Source organism: Canis lupus, chromosome 36, assembly GCF_003254725.2.
Source record: "Canis lupus dingo isolate Sandy chromosome 36, ASM325472v2, whole genome shotgun sequence".
NCBI lineage: Eukaryota > Metazoa > Chordata > Mammalia > Carnivora > Canidae > Canis > Canis lupus.
Genome location: NC_064278.1, coordinates 12430151 through 12456659, shown reverse-complemented (window position 1 = coordinate 12456659; position 26509 = coordinate 12430151). Strand labels below are relative to the sequence as shown.

General features: G+C 37.6%; 1 protein-coding gene and 1 pseudogene across 1 annotated transcript in view; both read right to left on the bottom strand.

The window, feature by feature from the left end:
* Positions 1-26412, bottom strand: part of B3GALT1 (beta-1,3-galactosyltransferase 1) — a 503119-nt gene extending 476707 nt beyond the window's left edge. The window contains exon 1 of the mRNA XM_025460053.3: positions 26236-26412. The gene's annotated coding sequence lies outside the window, so the exon portion shown is untranslated. The remainder of the gene's footprint in view (positions 1-26235) is intronic.
* On the bottom strand, positions 7181-7681 carry LOC118350598 (ATP synthase subunit d, mitochondrial-like; annotated as a pseudogene).
* Positions 26413-26509: the final 97 nt, after the last annotated feature.

Sequence of the window (26509 nt, the reverse complement as noted above, 5' to 3'; positions counted from 1 at the left end):
TGATTGCATAAATAGGGAAACAGTCAAAAAATTCATAATACCAGAATGTTCTTCAGTCTCACTGTAACAGGCAAGTTTTATTATGTTTCTAAAAGAAAGCAAGCCAAAGGGTATAAACTTTCAGTTATAAGATAAATAAGGATCTAATGTAGAGCATGGTGACTCATAGTTAATAATACCATATTGTATACTTGAAACTTGCAAAGAGAACACATCTTAAGTGTTCTCACTGCATACACACCAAAAAAGGTATCAATGTGAGAATGTAATGTGATAGATGTGTTAATTAACTTGATGGTGGTAATCATTTCACAATGTATACATATATTAAATCATCATGTTGTACATCCTTACAAAAGGGCAAGCAAGATAGAACACCACCATAGGACTCTACTAGATCCGGATTCAAATTGGAATTTGATCACTTCCAAGGTATGGAATATAAAGCATACAAGTAACCAAGTCACTTAACTACAGAGCCACACTGTTTTCATCTGAAAATGGAGCTAATGTATCTGCCACCCAGCTTGTTGGGATCAAATGGGTAACAGGACTGAGCACCCAGGAAACATCTGGTGGCATTGGTCATAATTACTACTCTAGCAGACTTTTGTGTATGATCAAGTAACTATACTTGATGAATTGCAAACATCATATGTACTATGACTTGTTATGCCCCTCTTTTAAGTGACAAGGAGATACATTTCTTTATTTGAACTAAAGAGAATGTGCTCTTTTTTTGTCCCTCATGTAAAAAAGTAATTAGGCCAGGGCCGTGTTATCCTTGTAAAAGAATTCTTAGAAAGTTCAACATATGACATAGAAATTCTCTATGCTTTCCAATTTTCTCATTACAGTGGCCACTGTTTCAAGAAATCTATTATTACTTGCATCTCTGCCACAGGTATTTGATAAGTGAAAACCATCTTGGTTTGGGTGCATCCATGCATGAGTTCCATCTCCAGACGATTAGGTGAGAAGACACCACCCTAGGCTTCCTGGAAAGAAACCTCAGCCCTCAGGAAAGGAAGTTACAAAAGGGAAACTATAGTGAGGAAAACATGACAGGTTGAGATAGTCCCCATTACAGCTTAGAGGTGTTTGCATGCAGACCTGCCAACTGTAGAAATGAGATCAGGGTCTTGGAGACTCATGACAAGCTTCACCCCTCATGTGCTCAAAACAAACATCCTGAGCAAAAAAGAGTTCAACCTTCAGTTTGCCCTGGCTATTATTATTCCTTACAAAGAGTCCTAAAACCCATCACAAAGCAAGGTGATGGCATCTAATGTTGAATTCCTCATGCCAGTTTGACCCTTAGATGGGCCCCTCTGGAAGTCATCCTCCTTCACAGCTATAAATAGAAGTGGCTCAAGCTCCTCTGAGAGCAAAGGTGGCAGAGAAGGTGTTCTTGACATCAAGTGTACCCTGCAGGCTACAGACTAGACCCTCCGGGCTGCCCAGGGTCCCATGGTCCCATTTGCAGCTGTTTTCTGTGGCTGATTTTCGGCTTGTCAGAAAGACTTTCCTCAGCCTCTGTGCACACCGGAGTCTATCTGCCACGGCAGCTGAGCATGTCTCCCAGGGAGGCTGGCGGAAAGCCCAGGTTCCTCAGGGAATCCAGGAAGTTGGAGAAGGAATTTTTTTCCTCTCCTTAGACAGGAGTGCAGTTGGCTTGCATTTCTGAACCCAAATTGGATAATTAAGATCAACAAATGCTAAATTAAAGAATTATAAAATCTTACTGAACATTTAAAAAAGATAACATAACCTTTTAGAGAAAATAATTGCATAAATGCAAGCTGGATTTTTTTTCCCCCCTTCCCAAACTTCAAATTTCTTAACAGGATAAGGGCCTAATTGGAGAGAAGAAACTGGTTACAAACTGGGCTCACTGATTTGTCCCGTTAAAAATAATAATAAGGAAATCTTATTTTATATCTAAATTTGCTTAGGAAATGAAACTTGAGTGAATGTCTGTTACTATTTGGGTTTCAGCATGACTTCTTTAAAATGTAAACATCAGAATATTAAAATTACAAAAGAATCAAACACATACAATAATTTTGGAATTGAATATAGTTAATCAACCAATTTTGAGTATATCTGCAAGATTTTATCAGGTTTTATTTAGCTTCCAGTAATGAGTTTTAAGTTTTCACATTGGAACTGAGTCTATTTGCAAGGTGAAAACTCATCTTCCAGAAATTCTGAAAGTTTTCCCATTTTTAAATGGAATAATCTCAGAATTTAGAAATCTGCAGTTTAGAAGAAATCCAATCATCTTCCTTATAACAAGTAGCAGCAACCATCTACATTACAATCATAAGACATATTGATTTCTTTTACTATTATTGCTATGACAAAAGCTATCCTTAATTATCTGATTTTTTATTGTTTAAAGGGAATGTGCAAATATGCTGGATTGTAAACGTGAAATGTATATCCATCACAAATTGTGATGATGTTACTCAAGAAGAACATAATGCTTTCTTGTGGAAATGTAAATAAGAGGGCAGGTTTCCTTATCATCGTTTTATATAGTTCATCAGACCACATTGGTCTGGGTGCTCAAGGGGTTCACATCCTTTTAAATGTATCCTCAAGTCACTCCCAGCAACAATGTGACTGTACTGTGATGGAAGAGTTAAAGTACCCTGGCTTTTTCTTCTCTATGCCCGCAAGGAACTGGAGTTGAGTCCCATTAGCAAATGCTTTGGGACTTTACAGCTTGATTTGTCCACTCATTCGTCTGTTCAACTGCTATCCCGGGTAGCTGAGCTGATTATCCAGACTCTAACATCTCTGGAATGTTCATTTCTGTTTGGATCAATACTGGAATAGCCCACATATTTCAGTCTATCCTCTGACACAGACACATTATTTAGGTAGCCTTCTAAATGCTTATGTTGCTTCACAGAGAAATAATTAGAGCTCTTCTCTTGTCTATTCCTCTCATCCTAAGATACCCACCACACTCAAATCCTTAGTGGCCTGGGGAAGTGGAATAGTTATATTATCAAGTCTCAGAGGAATGACATAAACTAGGAATTGGTAAAATAATCAAATAAGCAAAAAACTTGACCACTGTCTCCCCCTTCAGTACCTGTGTTATCATTTTTCCCTTATTAGTGTCCACAGAATTTTATGGAAGGTACTTAATGGTAGTTTGGATTCCCTCAGAATTAGACCCTGTGAGGAGAGTCTGAGTACTCGAATGTATCTGGGAGCTGATCTCAGTAAGCACCAATATGAAGTGCAGAAATGAGATAAAGATGGGTGGAGGCCAATAAAGGTATGTAGCTGAATAGGTTACTACTTTAGCCAACTGTCTTGCTAGGGAACACTGGGAGACAATACAGAGTATTCCTCAGACTTTTCCTACCTGGCAAACAAGAAGCTGGGAACTTACCTCCAGCTTGAACATGTTATTCCCTGAGGATGCTCCTGGGGACAGTAGTCTCTGGGCATGCCCAACCTGCCCTGCATGAGGTCTGAAAGCCCTCAGCTAGAGAGACCCAAGACTTGCAGTGATGGCATGTGTTAGTATGGCTAATGCTGAGTGCGTTATGGGCAGAAATAAAATAAAGGCGGGGGGGGGGGGGATACCACTCTTCTTTACATAGCAAGTGTGATGTAAAATTATTTTAAGTTATACTTTAAAGGATTTAACAAGACTGCTTTTTATGTAATAATTGTTCTTCAATTGCCAATGATGGGCTAGACTAAAGCATTGTCTATGCAAGAATTCTATGGCAAAGGTTTTGCGAATCTAATGCCCATTCCCATTGAGGTTTTTTGCTATTCTTGTTATACATTTTTACACTTAGGTATGCATAAAGCATTCCTTACCATTTCCTCCCAGAAACAGAAAAGCTCTAAAGAGGCCGGTATGGAATCTTTTGTACCAAATACCCAAAGCTCTCCCACCCTCCCAACCATCTCTATCAGTTTTCAAATTCTTGGTAAAAGCAGAACTGTGCTAAAAATTCAGCAGGATTTTTTTTCTTTTTATTGGCAAGGCCTGGTTAAAAGTGAAAGAAAATCCTGGTCAATTGTTTTATATTTATTCCATGCTATTAGGAATTATGGACTAGGTATTGAAAAAACTATAAAAACTTGTAGTTTATTAATAGGCAAAAATAAATATATTGTTAAATATGATACAGCACATAGAAATGCTTCAAAACACACCCTATTTTATCTGGCCAAGTGAAGCATTTCCCTACCATACGGAAATAAAACTATCATTACATTTTCAAAAGATCTTCTCTCAGCATAAACCTTGGGAGTAAACAGAAAGGCTGTGAGGTCAGGTCTGCAAAGAGTTAATTCTGCTCAACTCACTGAGCTAAAATGGGATTATGTCTGGCAATGGAAGGATGGGGGGGTATTTTGAAATTTCATGGCAATTATAAAGTATTACATTAGTCTGAGGTTTCAAGTTACAACTATTTCATCCTCATAAAACTTTCCTGAAATAAGGTGGTGCTTCCTTCTAAATAGAAAATTTGGTGAGCACTGAAGATTTACCTGCCAGCCCTGAAAAAAAAAGAAACCAGAAGGTAGGTGATAATGAAGGTAGCTGCTATGTGCATTCTATCTCTGTTGCGGAAAAATCAAATATCATGTCATAGGCCACTGGGTAATGCACTCTCAAAGAATCCCATCTAAGACTGAAAAAGTTCAGTGTTTCTCACTGACATATTAACAGAACTTAACAAGCCTGTATAAAAAAAAATCCTCACTTCATTGTATCTAGATTGGCAACTATTCTAGGAGCCTTTGCACAGTAGGTGGATTTATATTTAGTCACTAGGATATTAAACAAGGACTTTTAAATAGGAGTTGACATGCAGCAAAAAAGCATGGTTTATTACTCTGAGGCTTATATGTTATTATGTAGAACAAGCTCTTCATTTTCAAAAGGTCAACTAATATTTCAATTAAGTTTCAAGATTCAATGGATATATCACTATTACCACTCAACAGAGTTCTTGCTAAATATGCATGATTTATTTTAATAATATTTAAGAGATATAATTTATTAAGTATTCTTGTTCTGGAGATATTTTGCAATCTAATGGACACACTGAACTGAGTCATGAAACAGCTAATTAGAAATAGGTAGTCAATATGTAACAACCCATTTATGTAAATTTAAGAGTTTTATTAGGCTATAAGATTATATATCACATAATTTATGCAAAACATCCTTATAAGCTTTATTTATAAGAAATGGAAGATCCTGAATCTTAGAAGGCTTTAAAGTACAAAATAGAAGTATTACTTTGTCAATTCTACCTCAATTTAAAAATGAAATAAAAATTACAATGTAAAAAGACAAATATATCACTATTAGTAGTCCTGGATATTTTTCATACGATAAAATAAATCTGTAGTTTGATTCCACACAATTTGATAAAACCATGAATGACACATCAACTCCTGACACAAACTGTGTCTTTACTAGAAGAGCTAGTGAACATATGTGACCAGAGGAACACTTGTTAAAGAACACACTGGCAACATACCAATTAGCTTGTAATGTTCATACAAGTGAAAGTAAAATTGTATATGCTAGTCACAGTGACAGACTGAGTCTGGTGCTAGAAGGAAGCCAGGTTAAATTATTAGGGCACGGGCAGCCCAGGTGGCTCAGCGGTTTAGGACTGCCTTCAGTCCAGGGCCTGATCCTGGAGACCGGGGATGGAGTCCCAAGTCAGGCTCCCTGCATGGAGCCTGCTTCTCCCTCTGCCTGTGTCTCTGCCTCTCTCTCTGTGTCTCTAATGAATAAATAAATAAAATCCTTTAAAAAATATTATTAGGGCAAAGACACCATCTGAGCAATTTTCTCTCCCCTCCCAGGGACTCAAAGTCTTCAGCATCTAGGCCAATTTTTCCAAAACTTTTATTCTTCCACATTTTAAATCTTGAAACCAATGTCAAGCAGCATTTATACATACTGAGTAGGGAGTATTTTTAAAGGTTTACTGCTAAGCTCAGTTCAAAAGCGTATCAGGCTAATATTGTTGACAGCAATTTTTTTTGAAGGATTAAGACCCTCCAATCTCCCAACCAGCCATGCTCATAATAGGATATGATCTTACTGAGGATTTTAACCTAATGACAAAGCCACATTATTCTTAGTGGGTGCAGCATGAGAAGAGATACTCTCAACATACTTCAGGACTTAAAATATGCAATTAAAAGATACAAGGGCACTCTTATTTTGTCGAAGGGAAGCACTGGCAAAGAAAATCTAAGTGACTACAAGTGACCTGGGCTTTGACAAGTATGCAAAAAAAATATTTTTTGTTAAGTAGATTAACTTGCTCTGCATCCATCAAATATCAGTTATTTCAACGGTCACCTGATAATTACCAACAAATCAATTATTTTCTCAAAGGATGATTTAGGGAAATAACTCTAGAGATTTGTTTTCACAGAGAGACAAGCCCAAATTGGGAAATTCCATAGGACAGCATCCAAATGCTGGACTATACAGACAACTGTTCTCTCTCTCTCCCTGCCTTAACCAGGGCAACAAACAAATCGAATCCTTTGCATGGGAAGGGAACTTTATCTGACGTCTTACACTAGGGTTATCAAAAGACCAGAGTTCGTAGAGTCCTTTTGGACTGGGAGATCCAGCCTGGATTGAGACCCTAAAAATATCTTTAATCTTTCCAAATACAGATATCTATTTATGTTTAAAATAAAATCTTTATAGTAAATCATTTAATATGTTGATCACAGTCCAGAATAGTCTGTCAATTATTTGGGGAGGGTAATATTATTTAAATCATTGAGTCATTTACTGAAAGAAGGTGTGGAAATTGAGATAATGGACTTCAAAATCTGCCTTTCTCTATAAAAAGTAGAGAACAGGCAGACAAGAATACATAGCAACTTATTCTGAGGGGACAGTTAGTTTAGTCAGATCTCCATATAAATGGCAAAGTGACGGTATACTGGCTTTTCCATAAATGAGGAGGAAAATCAAGGACACAAGAAATCCAAAATATTGTAGCATTTAGCAAGTTAATTACAAGCTCATTATATTGTAACTTTGCTTAATGAAATTGAATATACTTTGAGGGAGTGAGGGAGAAAGACAAATTCTTTTTTTTCACCATATCATTATTTTTAATGTCCAACGTTTATAATATGAGGGCCAGAGCTTTCTCTCCAACTCCAGTTTATAAATTTTCGATCGGCTTGTGAGGCCAATAGGGATACTTCTTATCTAATTTGGTTTCTGGGAAGACTTCATTCAGGTCCTCAATGATCATCTGAACAAATGGAATCATGCTCTTCATCTTCTCCAGCTCTTTTTCATATTCTTCAATCCTGGCCTTTGAGAGAGACAAAAACTCAGCACAGCTTTTCACATCTTTTTCCTCAGCATCCACCTGGATAGTATATTTATCCTCTGGCACAGGAACCTTCAGGGCATTAAACTTCTCAAAGTCACCTACCAAGCCAGCCTTTGCCACACCAGCCTTGTAGCAAGCCCAGTCGATAGTAGATAGATAGTTTCTCAGGAAGAGTAGCCAACCTGTAGGTAAGCGTCTCATTCCAGGATTTCAGGGAGTTGGCAATGGCCTTCTGGTTTCGGGGTATGATCTCCCTGAAAGGTACCAGTCAATGTTTTTAGAGCAAATTTTCGCCTGGCCATCTTGAGATCCTTCACCGACCCCAGCAGCCCACAGTCCACAGCCGGAAGAAAGACAAATTCTATTTGACTGTCTATATGCCAGACAGAAGAAAACTACAACAGAACTGTAGTAATAGCTTAATGGCACATTTTTAGTTCTGTGCTTTGTAGTACTTTTAAACTAACCTGTGTATGCCTGTTATACAAATGAAGTCTTATGTTTTATTACAAAGAATTTTTTCAGCTTTATTGGGGTATAACTGACATATAACACTGTATAAATTTAAGGTAGAGCATGTTGATTTGATTCATGGGCATACCGCAAAACATGGTTACCACAATAAAACTAGTTAACACTTTTAATAGCTTATGTAGTCTCCTTGCGTAATGAGGAGTGAGAACATGTAAGATCAAGTCTCTTAGCATCTTTCAAGTATATAGTCCAGGATCATTAACTTTAGTGGGCCTACATCTCCAGAACTTATTGATCATAGAACTGGATGTTTGCCCCTGTTATTTCACCTTTGCACAGATTTTCAAGTATGGGTTTTTTTTTTTCCTCAAAGAAAAAAATATATATATATATATTTTTTTAATTTAGTGGTATTGCAGGCTGCATCTGATAACTTAGATATCTTAGAACTGGTGGGCCTAGTATTTCTTTCCAACTTTTCATTTACACATAATTTTAAAGCTACAAAAAATTTCTAAGCGTTAAAATACATAGAACATCCATATAATCTCTCCTTGATTCAATATTATTAACATTTTGCCCTTGCTTTACCATTCTATTTATAAAAACATATAATACATATAAATATCTGTATATAAATATTTTGTGTAACTTTTTATAAATATGACATATAATACAATTCTTCTCTGAACAATTTGAGAATAAGTTATACATAACACTACTCATAAAATCTTTAGTGTTTAGTTTCTAAGAATATTATCTTATATACACAAGACAACTACCAATAAGTTAACATCATTCTAATACTACAATGACTGAATGTGTCCCTCCAAAATTCGTATCTTGAAATCCCAATCCCAATGTGATGTCATTTTGAGATGTGTTTTTTTGGGAAGTAATTAGGTCATGAGCCTTATGAACGGGATTAGTGTCCTTATAAGAAGAGTTCATAGAGCTTGCTAGCTCTTTCCATCATGTGAGGATACAATGAAAAGTCAGCAGCCTCCACCTTAGAAGAGGTGTCTCACCAGAACCCAACCACGATGGCAGAAATCTCAGACTTCTAGCCTCCAGAACTGGGAGAAGTAAATTTTTGTTGTTTATATGTCCCCCCTTCTCTGGTACTTTGTTATAACAGCCCAAATTGACTAAAACAAATATCCTTATCTAATCCTCCAACCAATACTCTATTTTATGAATTGAGACAATAATGCCACTTTCTTTTCAAACATTTATTTATTTGTGAGAGAGAGAGAGAGAGAGAGAGAGAGAGCGTGCAAGGTGAGGGGCAAAGGAAGAGGGAGAGAAATTCTCCAGCAGACTCCCTGCCAAGTGCAAAATCCGATGCAGGACTCGATCCCAGGACCCTGAGTCAAAATCAAGAGTCGGACACTTAACCAACTTATGTTTATGTCCCAATAATGTAACTTTTTGCCATGTTATTCTCTTTGGTACAGAATCTAATTTAGGATCATGCATAGCATTTAGTTGTCATGACTCTTTAGTCTCCTTTAATTTGGGACATTTCCAGATCCTTTGTATTTTATGACACGGACATATTTGAATAACATAGTCTTACTTTCCCTCTTTTAAATAGAATAATGTCATTAAGGTTTATCTATTGTTTCTCAATGATTAAAGTTATACATTCTGAACCATACTATTACATAAATGATACTGTCTCCTCAGAACATATCAACAGGTACATGATGACCATTGGCCCTTCACTGATAATGTTAATTTTGATGACTTGGTTAATGTGTATCTGGTTTGAATGTATACTGAATATTACATATGAAAAATTATTCACTAAAACATTTCAAGCCTAAGATGATATTTCCTTCAGAGAAGATTTTCACTTTCTTTTGCCAGACATTCAGGATGTTAGCCAGCATGAACCACCTTAATCTGATTTCAAAGTTTGTGGTTTTGCAGGCTACCCATGTAACATGCACGTGGACTGCAAGCTGATGCAAAGACAAGTTTGCTTCCAGCAACTTACTCCTAAGGTTCAGCTTTGTAAAAGTCCAGTCCCAAAGGAGGGATAGTTACTTAGTGAATCCCTCTATGGAGATTCTTGGATTCTGTCCAGTCCCACAAGATCACCAAGACCACAATTCAGTCTCTCAGATGTTTTTCTTTGGGATGATAAAAATATGTTCGAATGGTAGATGCCTCTCTCTCCCAGATTTCAGCACTGTAATCATTCTTGACCTTTGTTACTTTTAAGAAGGTTTTAATTTTCTTTTAAATTTCATGTAATTTTTGTTGGTGGTAGAAAGGGTGATTCAAATTAATGTGGAAGTTATGTTTAACAGAAAATGATCTGTCCATTGGTATCTAATGGCCAAGGGCAATTTTTGCATTTACCCAAATGATAATCAGGTTCGTTCTGTTCCCTTGGACTCTGTACTTCTCTTCTCACAAATATTAACCCAGAAATACAGAATGTCATCTTCCAAGAAATTCATAAATCTGAAGTTTATTCGAAGTAATTCAAATTAATGGATGTAATTTATTTGTATCCTCAACATCTTTTGTTAGGGTTGTGATCAGTCCTTGTATGTAGTTCCAGAGAAGAAATGTAGAGGCATGTGGGTCAGCGCTCTCTTCTCCTGATCACATTGATCCAGTCACATTACCCAAATTGTGACCTCTCCCAGAGTTATGCAAGAAGAGCTTCATCCATTTCTGGCATCTTTAATTTGGAGATTGCCAGCTGTGTGGTGAGGAGGTGGGAGTGTGAGGTGTGACAAGGAGAGAGATAAACTGCCTAAGAATGAAACCAAGCAGAAGCTAGCCATAATACAATGATTCAGGGTGATAGACTAGGTCCGTATCATTGGTTGAAACCTTTGATCTCGATAAAACTGAATTTACCCCTTGGGTCACTTAGTGATACAAACCAGTAAATTTTTCTAAGCTATTTTGAATTGGAATTCTGTCTCTTGCAACTCATCCAAACTGATTAAAATGTTCTAAATTTTAGGTACACAATAAAATTCTATGTATAGAGTACGTCTCCTCTCAGAACTTGCAGGTCCAGTGAGTAAAAGCCAAGTGAGGAGAAGAAGGCATATAAAATGATGAACTGTGTAGTAAAATCAAATCTAAATGGCAAATAAGTTGGAAATGCTAACAGCACATTTAATTTTCACATAGCCAAATCTTTTAGTATTTTTATTATTGATAAGTTGCCTTAGGAAAAATAAAATGCACCCTCATGATAAGTGTACAATACTGTTCCCTAATAAGTCCACAGCACCTTGGTTTCTGCCATTATCCTTATAGAACACGTAGAATCAACAGTGAGACATTAGTAAAGAAAATAATTTATATTCAGAAGTGCTTGCACATAGCTGAGGTGTTTCTATTACCTGTTTCCAAGACCACCATTCTCTCTCTCTATAGATGTCTGAAATAGTCTCGAAATAATTTTCTACCGGGCTTTTTTCCTATTGTCAACTCTACACCTGGCAGCCAGAAACACATCAACCCATATTCCCAGTCAAAACCTTCCAACTATTGATGCTTCAAACTCTATAATCCTGCCTACAGCCTACAGAAGGCTCATTCTCTTCACCTCTCCAATCTCACATCCTACCATTCTTTCCTCCTCATTCTTTCCAGTAGAACTAGGTTGACTGAAGTGTCTCTGACACACCAGGCTCATTGCTCCATAGCATCTGCCTGGAGGATTCTTCCCCAGACAGTAACATGGCAATGGTCCTTCCTTTAATTCAGGTCTCTGCTTCTGAAAAACCACATCTTCTGAAAAACCTTTCTTAATCACCCTACCTAAAACTTGCAGCCCATTCTTCCATCAGTGTCTATACTCTTCCTCTGCTTTTGTTTTTATTATTTTTTAAGATTTTATTTACTTATTGAGAGAGAGAGAGAGAGAACACAGCAAGCAAGGGGAGGAGCAAAAGGAGAAGCAGACTCTTGGCTGAGTGCAAGGAGCCCAAGGTGGTGCTTGGCAGGCCTTGGGGGTCTGGATCCCATGACTCTGAGATCATGACCTAAACCCATGACCTGAGCTTAAATCAAGAGTCAGAGACTTAACTGACTGAGCCACCAGGTGCTCCTGCTTTTGTTTTTTTCTTAGCACTCATACTACCTAATGTGCTGTTATATTACTTACATGTTTGTTGCCTCTCTCCTCCTTCTCCTGTCCTGCCCCCTATCCTAGTCATATTACCTCCCTCCCAACTAAAATGTAAATTCCATGAGAATAGAGTCTTTTATTCACTGCTGCATTCTCAGTCCTTAGAACCGTACCTAGCACATAATAGGGGCTAAAAGAATTATGGTTGAATATATAACTATAATGGAGGCTAAATATTTTTTAATTATTTTTTAAGCTAGGCAATAAATAAATAAGTATTCTTCAAGGAAGATATTGGCTCACCAGTGCAAATATAAGTTGCTCATTGAAATAATGCATCCTACTGAAAAAAATTAAATCATAAACAATGTTGCACATTGCTGAAAGGAAATAGTTTGCTTTTGATGTCTGCACAGAAAATCTTTTATATATTCTTGTTTACTGTTTCTGTGGTATGCACATGACATTTCAGTTAAAACTAATACTTATTACATGTGTATAATATCCAAATATTCATTAATCCACTAGTTATTAGTTCAGTTGAATTGCAGTTCATGCTTGTTTTGGACAACAGCATTTTCTGAAAAACAAAATGTGAGTAAAATATATAAAAAGGAAAAAGAATCTATAAGCCTTTTTCTAATTACGGTATACCTATTTGAAAATGAAAATATAACACTAACTTTGCTGTATATGTATTTTTCAAATTAAATTTTTCAAAATCGTCAACTTAAATTTTTTTACAAGTTATTGTTATGTTTTCACTCTTCATTGTTAATCAATTGGGCTCTTGGAATTATAATGTGACTTGAAGGCATAAAACAACATAGATATTGAGTATTTTCTAATTCACTAGATGACCAAGATTAGAAAGGACCCTAAATAATTTTTTGAAGAGGCAGGTCCATGTCACTATGAACACTAGAACATATAATTGTGCACATGACATATACTATATCTGCCACATGCAAAAAGTGGTTCATAAATACAAAGTAATACCCAAGAAGTGAGTATATAATTCTAAGGTACATAAACTCTAAGTTTCCATCTTTCTTAGGTTCATATATTATCTATTTCTTCATTCTGAGAAATTCTGAAATCTCACTATTTGAAAAGAAAGCAAAGCAAATGTAAGGAAAGAAAAACTGAGTAATAATGATTAATGCTGAATCTAACCTTTCTGTTCCGGAGCATCTAGTATCTAATATAGACCAAGTTACATTTAATAGTCTTCAGTCATAAGCTATGAGAAGTTAAGTTTCTTGAAATACAACGTTAATGTATGTAGTTTAAAAAAAAAAGTCATGATTGTGATTCATGGCCCCTTGGATGTTAAGCTGGGTCCTGCTGGGTAAATTACTTTTGCAACAGGTAAAGCTGCATATATAAATATGACAATGAATATGACATTAAAAGGGCTAGGGAACACAGCTAAGTATAAGTTCTCAGTTCAAATAGGAGTTAATCGGGATCCCTGGGTAGCGCAGCGGTTTAGCGCCTGCCTTTGGCCCAGGGCGCGATCCTGGACACCCGGGATCGAATCCCACATCGGGTTTCCGGTGCATGGAGCCTGCTTCTCCCTCTGCCTATGTCTCTGCCTGTCTCGCTCTCTCTCTGTGACTATCATAAATAAATTAAAAATTAAAAAAAAAAAACCAAATAGGAGTTAATCATTGAGTTTCTGAATACTGAAATCATTGCTTTAGATAATTTTGGATATTTTTCAGAATTTTATATACATGAAATATTTCATCATAAATATTTGTCAAGCCACTGATGGAATAATATAGTTTTCAAATCCTATCTCACATATAGGGGGAAATTAAGTAGAGGATGTCATTTTCCTATCACCAACTAAAAAAGGGAAATAAACTATCACCCTACAATGACGCTTAAAAAAAAAAACCCAAATACTAGTAATACACTCAACTCCTCACTCCCATTCTCACCCATCCCCCTCAAAAAAAAAGGTTTGGTTAGCAGCCAAATCTCTTAATTTCATTTTCAAACTGACTACTTCTCACTGGAGGATTTTTCAGATTTGATTTTAAAATATCCCTTACTTCATTTCCTCATTTTAAATTGAAATGTAAGATAATAAAACAGCATAGTAAACTATATGAGAAAGAACACGAATAAAACAGAAATTATAGCCAAAGTTGGAGGAAGATAGCATTGTCTTTCCATTTATTAGACTACCCTGGGCCTGTTCACTTGAAATCTCCTTTCTAGTGATAGATATAGATAGATACAGAGATGCATACATACATACATACACACATGCATATTTTATAAATTTCACCTCCTTTATTGAGTTTGTTCAGCAGAGGAGAAAAAGTTGAAAATTCAATCACTCTATGCTAAAAGCCAATAAACAAAAGTAGTAAAACTTTCTGAGGCTCCCATGTTGGATTCTTGCCTCCATCAAAAACTCACTTTTGAGTCTTAGAAATGTTACCTAACCTATATCTTGGTCTTAGTTTCAACATCTATAAAATGGAAATGTTAATGACATCTACTGCCTAAGGTTTTGCTAAGTATTAAAAGTCATATTATGCCCATAAAATGATTAACAATTCTGTAACTAACACATAGTAACACTCCCAAAATTATTTACTATTACTATTATTCTCAATGAAAAGCTCAATGAGACAGGAACTATTGTCCCTTTTACTAAAATGATATTTTGGGACTCCTGGGTGGCTCAGTGGTTGAACATCTGCCTTTACCTCAGTGTGTGGTCCCGGAGGTAGAGGATGGAGTCCCACATCGGGTTCCTCTAGAGGAGCCTGCTTCTCCTTATGTCTTTGCCTTTCTCTCTGTGTCTTTCATGAATAAATAAATAAAATCTTTTTAAAAAATAAGATAAAATAAAATGATATTTTAACTATATTTTCCTACTTTTTTATGTCACCCTTACTCCTAGTTACAGACTGGAAATTTAGTTCTAAATGTAATTTTATTTTTCTTTTTATAAATGTAATTTTAAATGAATATGTTTTTAGACCTTAAAAAGTTGTTGAAGGTTTTTTTAATAAAGATACTCACAACCTGAAGCTATCACCTGGTGTTGATGAGAAATTTAGAATAGCTGAAAGTAAAATCTCTGAGTTTAACTAGGAAAAGGGGAGGGAAGGGGTGATCTTGACAGTGATATAGCTAAAATCTATAGTGAAGGGTGGTTTCGGCACTTATAAGCAAATCCGAATGTATTCTTTAAAATTTGACCAAGTCTCAGATGGTAGTCCTGGCAGGTCATGGATGGAGCATTGTCAAAAGCAAGTCCTTTAGAAAGCATTTCCACCATGACTTCAAAATGTCCCATGACTCACTGGCCCACCATCTCAGAAAATAACATCTTTATTATGAAGAAATTCAAAATCAGTTACCCTGACAGGAAAGATAAGTAGATAGAACTGTAAAACAGTGCTTCAAACATGAGATGACACTCTTCTCCTTGCAGTCTCCTTGAAATTAACTGTGAGCTTAATACTTTGAAGATAATGTGATAATCAACTGGGCAAAGATAACAAGATAGTCTATGATATAAAATGCACTTCAATAAAGAGAGATAATGCCACCACATTCATTTTACAAAGAGCTAGTGGGGAAAAAAAACATACTTCACATTATCCCTTCCTACTTCACTTCAACTTAACAAATTAACTCATATGCAAAAAAAAGGGAGGCGGGATATTTTTCTCATATTTTAGTTATTTGCTTTTTCTTAAAGATATACAACTGTCATGGGCAATATTATCTAGTGCCCATCTATTCCACAGGGTATGCCTATATGTCTGATATATTTGTGATGTCATTAATTTTTCCTGCATATACTTTAATGAAGAATGTAGAATTTAATAAAGAATTAGGAGACAGTCTGATTTGGCTTACAGTGTTTGAGAAGGAGAAAGATTGGCATGATAGAAGCTTGGTGAGCAGAGGGAAGAATGTTAGGAGATTAAGTCTAAGATGTAGGCAAAAGGCATGTTCAGGACTGTCCAAATTATCTGAATTTTTCTTCCAAAGAGAAAAAATATCTATCACAAAGAATGAGATTGAAAAGAAGTTCAGTGATTAAGGTATCTTTTGATATATAGAAGGGAGAAAGCACTTGTAAAGAAAACATGTATTGCACTGCACACTCCAGGATAAACTCACCTGTATATAAAAGATTAAAAATCTCACATCACTGAATAGTGGTAAAGAAGTTAGCCATCAAAAGCCATGATTTATATACAGTGCAAAACATCAAAGACAAAAGGGAAAAACTATGTTTTTCTTTTTTTTTTTCATTTAAAACGTAAAATATTCTAGAAAACGGGATAAAAAGGGAAAGACTACCTATTTTCCCACCATTTTATAACATTTATAATTTCAGTGTTGTTATGTGTAGGTCTTATATAGCTATAGAACTAGTATGTAATTTTGTACCATGTTTTCCCCAAGAAACATTATAGTATATGTATTTTTATTTTATTATAGTTCTCATATCTACTCTTAATTGTTGTATGTTATCCTCAACTGTACATGCCTAAATGTATTATTGGCCATTTGAGTTGCTTTTGATTTTATATTTTACATAATACATCCATCAACATCTTCAAACATAAGACCTTTTCCATGTTTTGTACTATTTCCTTAGGATAGATTCCCAGAAGGAATATTAATGGATCAGACAGTATGAATATTTTTGTAGTTTTTTCCCTATATGCTGCCAAATTGCTTTTCAAAAGGGCTGTGCCAATTTTAATTGCAACGAATGATTTCTGAAAGCACCAGATTCACTGCATCCTTGCCAACATGGGACATGATTATTTTTAATATTGTCATTTAGTAGATGAATAGCAAGTGCTCACATTGCTCATATAATTTATTAGTCTAGTAGGCCAGAGGATAGGAAAAGAGAATTTTTGAAATTAAGGAACAATTTGACAAAATCTCCCTATTTTAGTAGCTATCTTTGTGGTCAAGATGGTTAAGCAGATGCTGGAAGATCACCAAACAAGATTAGTTCACAATAAATTGCATACCTACAAAGCATGCCGATAGGGAAGTGTAAACCTGGGCAGGAGTCTCTAGGGAAAAGTCATGAATTGAAATCTTTGGTCCAGTCTAATTCAGCAGTATTAATCATGCAACTGAAGACAAGGAAAGCAAGATAATTAAATGAAAACAAATACACATACACTTTCAAAGGGAACAAACACACATATATCTGAATCCAGTGAGTCCATGTCTAGGACCTAACAGATTCTTGCACATGTGATATAAATGAGGAAACTCTTTATGTATCTACTTTGACAGTCATTCAAGGTTGTTGAGTTTAAAAGGTAGGAAGCAAAGTATGTATATAAAATGTCACCATTTGTATAAAAATTGAGAAAAGGAAAAAGCCTTTAAAAGGTTAGTGTTTGCATATGCTTGGCAATCCCTGAAAAGATACTAAGAAACAAATAAAAGAGGTTATCTATTTGGGGAGATGAGGACTAGGGGAGATAGAAATAGGGGAGAGAGAATTTTTACTGTGTATTTTTTGAACCATGTGTATATTATCCATTTGAAAATCCTATACATTATTCTAACAAAAGAAAATAATAACAACAGAATTGGCTCTAATCTACACCCTGGAATGGAACTAGCTATCAGATCGTACATTCCATGAACCACAAGAAGGCTATGGCTGTTAGAGGGAACCAATGATCAGCCAATTTTCTTTTTCCTTTTCTGTTCTTTCCCAGTTATTGTATTATTTATTAAAGTATAATTCATGAGATCATCAAACTCATTCTGTACAGAACTCAGTCAATATGCCAGAGTAAACTGCGACCCCAAAATGTATTATAATAATAACTTACTTATGCTTTTAGGAAAATTCCACTCATTGTTATCCCTAGACCCCTCTGTTCCTTAGCATGTATAATTTCTGAGCTGTAGGTATGAACCAAAAAGAAAAAAATTCAGACATTCAACTACATTTGCTTTCCGGTTTATATGGCATGGTTTTCTGTCCTATGATAATGAAATTTAACAGAATCTTGAATTGTACTTAATAAATAACTAGACCAGGCTATCATTTATCTTCTTTTTTTTTTTTGTAGTTTAAATGAGTTTTTTTTATAAATTTATTTTTTATTGGTGTTCAATTTGCCAAAATATAGAATAACACCCAGTGTTCATCCCATCAAGTGCCCCCCTCAGTGCCCGTCACCCAGTCATTTATCTTAAGATACACTAGCGCATATTACCTCAATTTAAGCATGAGTTAATGAGAATTAGCAAGGAAACTGATGGGATAGACACACATATCTATATATGTAATCATTTCTATTTTTTTTACTTCTTATGCCAATAAAAATTCTTCATTTGAACCATAAAATGCAAATACATTCCCAATACTATTATACTGAGATTAAGATTTGAAAAGCAAAGTCCAAAATGACTCCTGACTTTCAAAGTAGGAAACTTAGCTGAACCTTACTTACAATAACTTACAATGTGGAAAAAGGAATATTGTACAATGAGCTATTTTCCTTTCAAAATTAAGTGTATCAGTCCAATGTTTTACTTCTAACATAGTTGCCTGGAAGCCCAAAGCTACTATCATTTTTCTAATTATTCTTTTGTTTATTTTAGTATAGATTTTTGTGTGATTATTAAAGCAGTGCCTGCTCCTGGCAAAAACATATTTTTCTATGCTTAAAAGTAAAATTCCCATGATCCCAGTATCCCCCCCAAAACAAATGTTAATATCTTATTCAAGCTTTTTCATATATGTAAATGTCAGTTCTTCCTACATAATAAATTTTGCATTCTGTGGTTTTTCACTATTATTTCATCAACATTTTTCCAAAGTTACTACCAACCTTTCAAAATCATCATTCAATGGCATAAACCATAGTTTAATCATTCTTCTCTTTATGGGCCAAATAGATTATTTTTACCATCAATCTATTACAAATGGCATTTAAAGAACACTGTATTTCTGATTAACGACATGGCATTAATTCCTAGAAGTGGTATTACTAAAACAAAGGGAATATTTTTAAGGCTTCGATACATACACTGGAAATCTGTTGCTTTTCACCTGTCCAGTATCCTTTCTCCCTTCTACTGGTAACAATGCCTTGATTTTCCTTTGAATGTGTTCTTGATAGGACTCCCTAGTGATTCACTGACTAAACTGTAGGCATGAAATGTGAACTAGGTCATACTTCTCATTCCAGGAATTTCATTCTGGAGCAAAGTGACACACGGACAGGAAAGAACTGATGCTGATTCATCCCAGGGATGGTACCCGGGATTCCATCACCTTCTTCCATGACCTCTGTAGCTATTCCATTTCCTCTCCTTTTCTTTTGATTTTGTAAGCTACAAAATACCTTCCCTTGTTTTCGATCTTATTCCTTAAGTTAGTCACAGGTAATTTCTGTAGCATGTAACAAGAATTCTGTAAACACTAATGGATAGCCTTACCAGAAATTTAGGAGAATCTGCAGTTTACCTTCATCTTCATCATCTACATCAACTTTTTTTTTTTTTAAATGAATCAACCTTCTCTTGTAATCTTTGCTATTTTGATGAGCTAAAAAGTACGCCATTTAAAAAATGTGTTCCTTTTCTTTTTATCCTTAGTTAAAACTAGAGATGCTTATTTACCCTTATATATTTCTGGGTTTTGTAGATTATTTTTCCCATTTTCTACTGGTATACTTTTAAGTTTTTACTAGCCACTAACAATACCTATTGCTCCCTAATTATTGTTCAAGACACTGGGAAGAATGATGAATATAAACCTCTTTTTCAAGAAGTTTTCAGGTATGAAGGGAATGGATATAAACTGGGAATCACATTTTGAGATAAGTCCACTAGCAGAAGAAAATACGGAAAGGTTTCTGTAACAGTGAATATGAAACTGCTATTAGCAGTTTCTGGTGAAAATATTTCCTTGATCTACTTTTGGCATTCCTGACTTAAAACGGTCAAATTTTATAAGGTCATATCTTCATATGTGTCCCATTATATTTGTGTTTATAAAGTATCTATTTTTGTCTAACTTGATTCAGAGTTTCTACTAACTCTTTGTTTCATCTGACATTTATTTTGGAATACATTATGAAATAGGGAGTGTATATTCTTGACAAATAATTACTCAGTTTCCCCAGCACCATATATTTTCCCACAGACTTGTAATTATTACATATTATACTTTATTCTCATATATCTTAGAGTTTGTGTCTAGGGTTCTCTCGCTTTCTTATTTGTCTATATATTCATATACTGTGTTAATTACTGACATTTTTAATATTTTTATTTGATAGCTCAACTTTATCTCAGTGCTTTATTTATTTAAACAGTTTTTTGGCTGATATAACCTATTTGCTATTCCATAGGAGCTTTAGAATCTCTAAATTTTGCAACACTCTCTTTGGATCTTAATTTGGATTGTCTAGATATGTGAAAGTCTATATATGTGTATGCATGTACGGAATGCTATCATCATTTTACCTGACACAGAAAACTAAAGTAGTGATGGGCTATGGAGGGAACTCACCAGCCCTCTGACTGGCATAGACAGATGTACAGTGGAATCTATTAGTTCATATACCCTATTCATAAAGCCTACCCACATAGCACTGTGTACATCTAGTGTAATTTTTCTCGTGTACTAGCATTTAAATTACAGCTTATTGTTTACAATCAAACTCTACCTCTGGCAATTGTTTCTGACTAAGTGCTAAGGGCCCTGAGGAAATCACCCACAAATGTTACTGTCCCACAAGGAATTGAATTGGCTCTGACGTCACCTCTATATGCCATGAAAATATTTCATTGTCCAAAACCAAACAAAATGCTAACTGCCATAACTCAAAACCAAGTACAGTTTTATAACTACATGATTTATACCATCTCTTCAGTTGTAAATTTGCATTTTAGGACAATGAAGTATCTCTTCCAACCACTGTGGGAGCTGTTTTCTGATGGAATCTAGCAGGAGGGTTTTCTTATTCTTTTTCTTCTTGAATCAGAAAAGTACTAGTTCTTTAAGGTCTCTTCACTATCCATACAGGTTCCTCTTTCTGCCTGCTTTTTGTGTTTTATATATTTACGTATTTTTTAAAGATTTGTTTATTCATGAGAGAGAGAGAGAGAGAGAGAGAGAGGCAGAGACATAGGCAGAGGGAGAAGCAGGCTCCCTGCAGGGAGCCCAATGCAGGACTCAATCCCAGGACCCCAGGATCACAACCTGAGCTGAAGGCACACACTCAACCACTGAGCCACCCAGGTGCCCCTGGGTTTTTGTTTTAATCTAACTTAAAGCAGTAGCTTTTAAGCTTAACAATTTTTTTCCTTACTATGGAATATTCAAAAATGAAAAAGCTTGCAAACAATTTGGTATTTCTTGGAGTCCCTAAAGCTCACCTATTGATCACTTTGAAGCCAACAGACCTTTGGAAATGAAAAAAAAATCCTGTTAGAGACATAAATATTTAAAAGGAATTCAATAGACACAACAGCTGAATTGAGTACAAATATTTTACATGCAAACTTACCCCTAGCCCTATAAATCTTAGATGACATCTCTAAATGCATCCCAATTTATCATTTTCTTGATCCTAACATAATATTAATACAATTGCAGTATTATGTCAGATATTAAAATACTTAGATATACAAATTGGTAGATGTAGTCATTCTTCTTAACATTAATTACTATTTCACAAAATGTAGAGCTGTTTAATGGGCAACTGGCATGGAGTTAACTTACACACTTAGTAGTTGAAACACAGTGTTTCTAGATCTGGCTCTCCTTTCAACGGACTTTGGGCAATTATCAACTTCCTGGAGTAAAGTTCTTCCTTTCTCATAGGAGAGGTTGGGTTAATAACCTGGATTCTTCCCAGGTCTAAATATCTAATTCCTACTTAGCTCTCATCCAACATTTTCATAATCAGCCAGAGCTGACTTTTGTATGCAAGGTATGATTACTACTGGTTGGTTTACTTGCTTTTTTAACACACTATTTCACTAAAGTCTTGAATTTTGAGCAGAACAAAGAAAAAAACAGGCAAAAAAGGTAAAGGCTTAAACTGGTAGTATATACATTTTTGAATCTAGATAAATAAAATATTGAGATAGTATTATTAGAAGACTTTTCCCCATCTCCTAAAGCTAGACTGTATAGCAGCAATCTTGAAGATTTTTCTTAAATGATGGAAATCCACTCAGAAATGACTGTTAGCCTTGTATTAGTACTAATATCTTGTTATAACAGAACTTGTGAATAAGTTGGCAGTAGTTCATTACGTAGTATGGCTTCTTGCGTATACAATTTCATCCTTCCTCTAATATGAAAATATTGTTCACAAACCAGTTTTTGAAAATAAGATTCCAGACTTTCTTCACATGAGGGTAAAAATAAAAATAACAAATCTTTGGAGCTGTAAGCTCAAGACCCTGAAGAAAACAATTACATGGAAAGCACTGAAAGTGAAACTGGACTTATAATTACACACTTTTATGCATAAAAGAACCTGGGAAAACATCACAAAGTTTTATCTGTAATTGGGCTTACTGGATAACCAAACTGATTTTGAATTAAAGACAAAGTTATTTTGAAATTTTTGAAATATTTCGGCATTTTTTCATTAGAGAGTCGGATCATGAATCTTTTTTCTGATGCATCAACTTTAGGGAAACTTTGACCTCAGATGCTAGGATTTTTGATCAACTTTCACAGATGTACATGAACATGTCACTCTCGATGTAGAAGAAGCAGAAGGTTTCTCATTAAAATTATGCTTTTGGATCTTTCCTTACTACTTCTAATTCACTCTTCTCCTTTAAATGAGGTTACGTAGATTTGACCTTGATAGTCACAAATGCCTTTTAAGATGTTGTTAATTTGAAACAAATTTGTTAAAGGATAATATTTCCCATTTTAGTTCCACTGGAAAAAAAAAAAACGTTTGATTTTAAAGAATTTTTAAAAGGCAGATATTCTGTTATTTTATTGCTTAATCATCTTTGAATCCCTCTCTTACCTTCAACCCTTATCTTAGATAGTGCTGTTATTGTTCATATATATATTGCCTCAGGAGTGACACGTATTAGATTATCAACATGATTACTTTCCAGTTCTTAGATTAATTTGAGTATATTTGTGTGGGTGTGTGGATAGATGTATATTTACTGGAAAGAAAATGAGATGCAAAGAGACCGGGCCATTGCATGGAGATTTAAAAAACAAAGGTCAGTAGGAGAGATAAATATTCTATACACTTTTCACTTACGTTTTTTGTTCATGATCTATTTCACCCCTATAGAATATAAGCTTCATGGGGGCAAGGGTCTTTGATTTAATCTCTGATATAGTCAAAACAACTAGACCAGTGTCTTTGCACATAGCAGGGACCCGCATAATTTGTTAAATTTTATGTGAATCAACCAGTATTATAATTAATTAGTAATGGATTATTTAGGCAGACGAGCTTTGCCTTATAAAGTATCTTCATCATTCAGGATAGGTGGCTGAACTTGTTTCTAATGCAGGGTGGTTGCATTCCTCTTGAGAGACTTTCCAGTAAAAGGGTGTATGTGCGACACAGAGAGATAAAGCAATGAATTTCTGACGTACTAACCTGGCTGAGGTTTCTCATTCTCCTAAATGTGCTAGTTTCCAATTAAAAACTGGCTTTGTCATTACTTAAATGAAAACAAATTACTATTAATAAAATTAAGTAAGCCTCACTATCTTACCTAATAACGTAGAAACTCTAATCATGACTATTTGACAAATTAAATGTTTATTTAATAAGGTCATAGTATTTTTGCACTGCTATTTATAGTAAACGTGATCTTTTTAGAAAAGTTATTCAGTGTTGAAATGAAAATCTGGCACAGGTCAAAAAGTGAATTTAGTGGCCTAGAGTCTTGACAAGTTGACATTTACTTGAGTTACTAAAATCCGTGTAGAAAATATGGCAGTCTGAGCCCATGGGCTGCCCTGCAGCAAAACAAGTCAAAACTGAAGTGAATTTGCAGAACTGGCAAAACTTGAATTGCTTGTGTGAACTAAGTGGCTAGCGCTATTACCTCCTTTAAGCCTCTGCTCTTCCACCACCCACACACACACACACCCACACACACACACACACACACCCTGCATCATTTCTGCTTTTAGTCAAACACAGACCTTGCTGCTTTATCCTAATATTTATGTTCTTTGATGCATTTCTCTACATTTGATTATATTATGCCCTCACGGTTTTACAAATATATTTAATTATTTTTTTAAACCCTCCCCAAATAAAAGATCCACAGACTAAAAATACCCACACTCTCCTTAAAATGAGTACAAAAGCTCTGTTTCTGTCTAAAGACTTGTGGCTTTCCCCAATACCTAACGCAGTGGCTTTACAAGATGTTACTTGACAGCAATGTGAAAAACCACTTTCTTAGCCAAGTGGTTAAAATCTTCTGTAAAAGTTCCAGTTTTGTTACCGATAACTTGATTTTAACTTAATTTTAAGATGATTCATAATTCATAGTCCTATTTCCTCCATACCAACCTATAAAGGAAAATGATTTCTACCAACTCGTAGCATTGCATAAACGGAACACAAAACTAAAATCAACTGCTTAACGTGTTCAGTAACCTTAATAAAATCCCAAAAGTTACAACGACTAAAATATAGCAATGTTTAAAAAAAAATATATCACCTGGCAACAGGTAAATTTTATATTGAAACATAACAATAGCAAGCTATGCTCTCTTTAATCATATCAGAAATCTGGACTTTTAAGCCACATGTGATGACTACTAGAGGGAAAAAAAAAAATTTACAACCGATTTTCTACTAGTCCAACTGCACAGTATAAGCATTCGGCTGTATAAGAGCATTAAAAATTCCATTTACCCGTTGAAAAATGTGCAACCATCGTCGGACACAAAACTAAATCACTGCTAGGTGGCCAGTAAGTTCTTCATCTGCCCCAGAATAATCTACATTGCGAAGCTGGGAGAAAATGGAGCTTTTACAATTAGAAACGTGAGAGATGCTGACATTTTGGACAGCTCCCTCCTGATTTTTTTTTTTTTTTTTTTTTTTTTTTTCCTTTCCCCCAACTGGCTTTCTGGACTAGGAGTCTCCGTTCCATTTCTCCTGCTTTCCCAAATCAGAAACGAGCCGGGCCCGCGCGGCTTCTGCGGTCTGGGGTTTCTCTGTCGTGCAGCGTGTGCGGGGGGAAGAGCGCACGAAGCCACCTCACAGCGAGAGGAAGGGCGCGGGGTCCGCGTTCCCCGGGGCCGGGCGGGCGGGCTGGGAGCGGCCCGGCCCCCTCTCCCCCGCGGCCCCTCCGGCCCGAGCGCGGCCCCTGCGAGGCCCCCCGGGGGCTCCGCCCGCGCCCGCAGCGCCCGCCGACACCAAGTTTGCGCGCCCGGGAGGCGGATGGAGACGCCGGCGGCGGGGCTCCGCAGGGGGTGCGCGGCGCCGGTCCCCTGCCGGCGGCTTCACGCGGAAAATAATTGAACACAAAATAAAAGCAGCGTCGGCCCTGGAGGAAGCCGGGCACGTAACCCCGCCGCACTTTGCGCTCCGCGCGCCCCGGGTCGGTGGCCCGGACCGCAGCCCGACCAACTTTCCCGGAGCCCCGGGCCGCCCGCGCGGCCGCTGCGCTGCCGGGGGCGCCGCAGGCCGGGTGCGACCCCGGGGGCGGCGGGGGGCGGCGGGGGACCGCACCCGCACCCGCACCCGCGCCCCGGCCCCTCTCCAGCCCCAAGTCTGCGCGCCCCAGAAGTGGAGCGAGCCTCCCAGCAGGAGCGACGGACTGGACGGAACGCCGCCCCCGCTCGCGCCCCCGCGCCGCGCCGCCCCTCGGCTCCCGCCCTCCCGCCGCCACTTCCCTCCTTCCTCAAGTCCCCGCGCGCGGCGGGACTTTGGGGAGCCCCGGGGCACGCGCCCGGCCCCCCGCGCGCCGGGAGCGCGGCGCCTCCTTCCCCTCGCGGCGGGAAAGTTGCGCCCGCGCGGCCCCCGGCGAGCCTCGGCGGACCTCCGGGGGCGCCTCCGCGGGGCTGCCCCGCCGGCCGCCCCGGCCCCCGCGGCCCCGCGCTCGCCTCTGCGCACACAATGCCGCCCCCGTCCCCGCCCCCGTCCCCGTCCCCGTCCCCGCGCCGGCAAAGTCCGGGGACCCGGGGGCCAACGCGCCGGCCGGAGCCGGGTCCCGAGCACCGCGGCCGGGGCGCCCCCCGCCGGCCCCGGGGGCGGACCTTACCCGCGGGACGCGCCGGCTCCCGCCGCTCAGCTGGCCCGCGGGCCACGGGGACGCCGCAGCCGGGGTCCCGGAGACGCTGCTGCTCCGCTGCCGCTGCCCGGATCCCCGGCGCCAGCATCACTTCTCCGCCGCCTCCGCCTCCCCGAGCTCCGCTCCCGGCCGCGCGCAGGACCCGCAGCCCCGGCGGCGCGGCGGGCTGGGCAGCAGCGGAGGCGGCGGCGCCCGCACGAGCTCGCCCGGCTGCACCGGCTCGAGCAGCCGCCGCGGCAGCCGG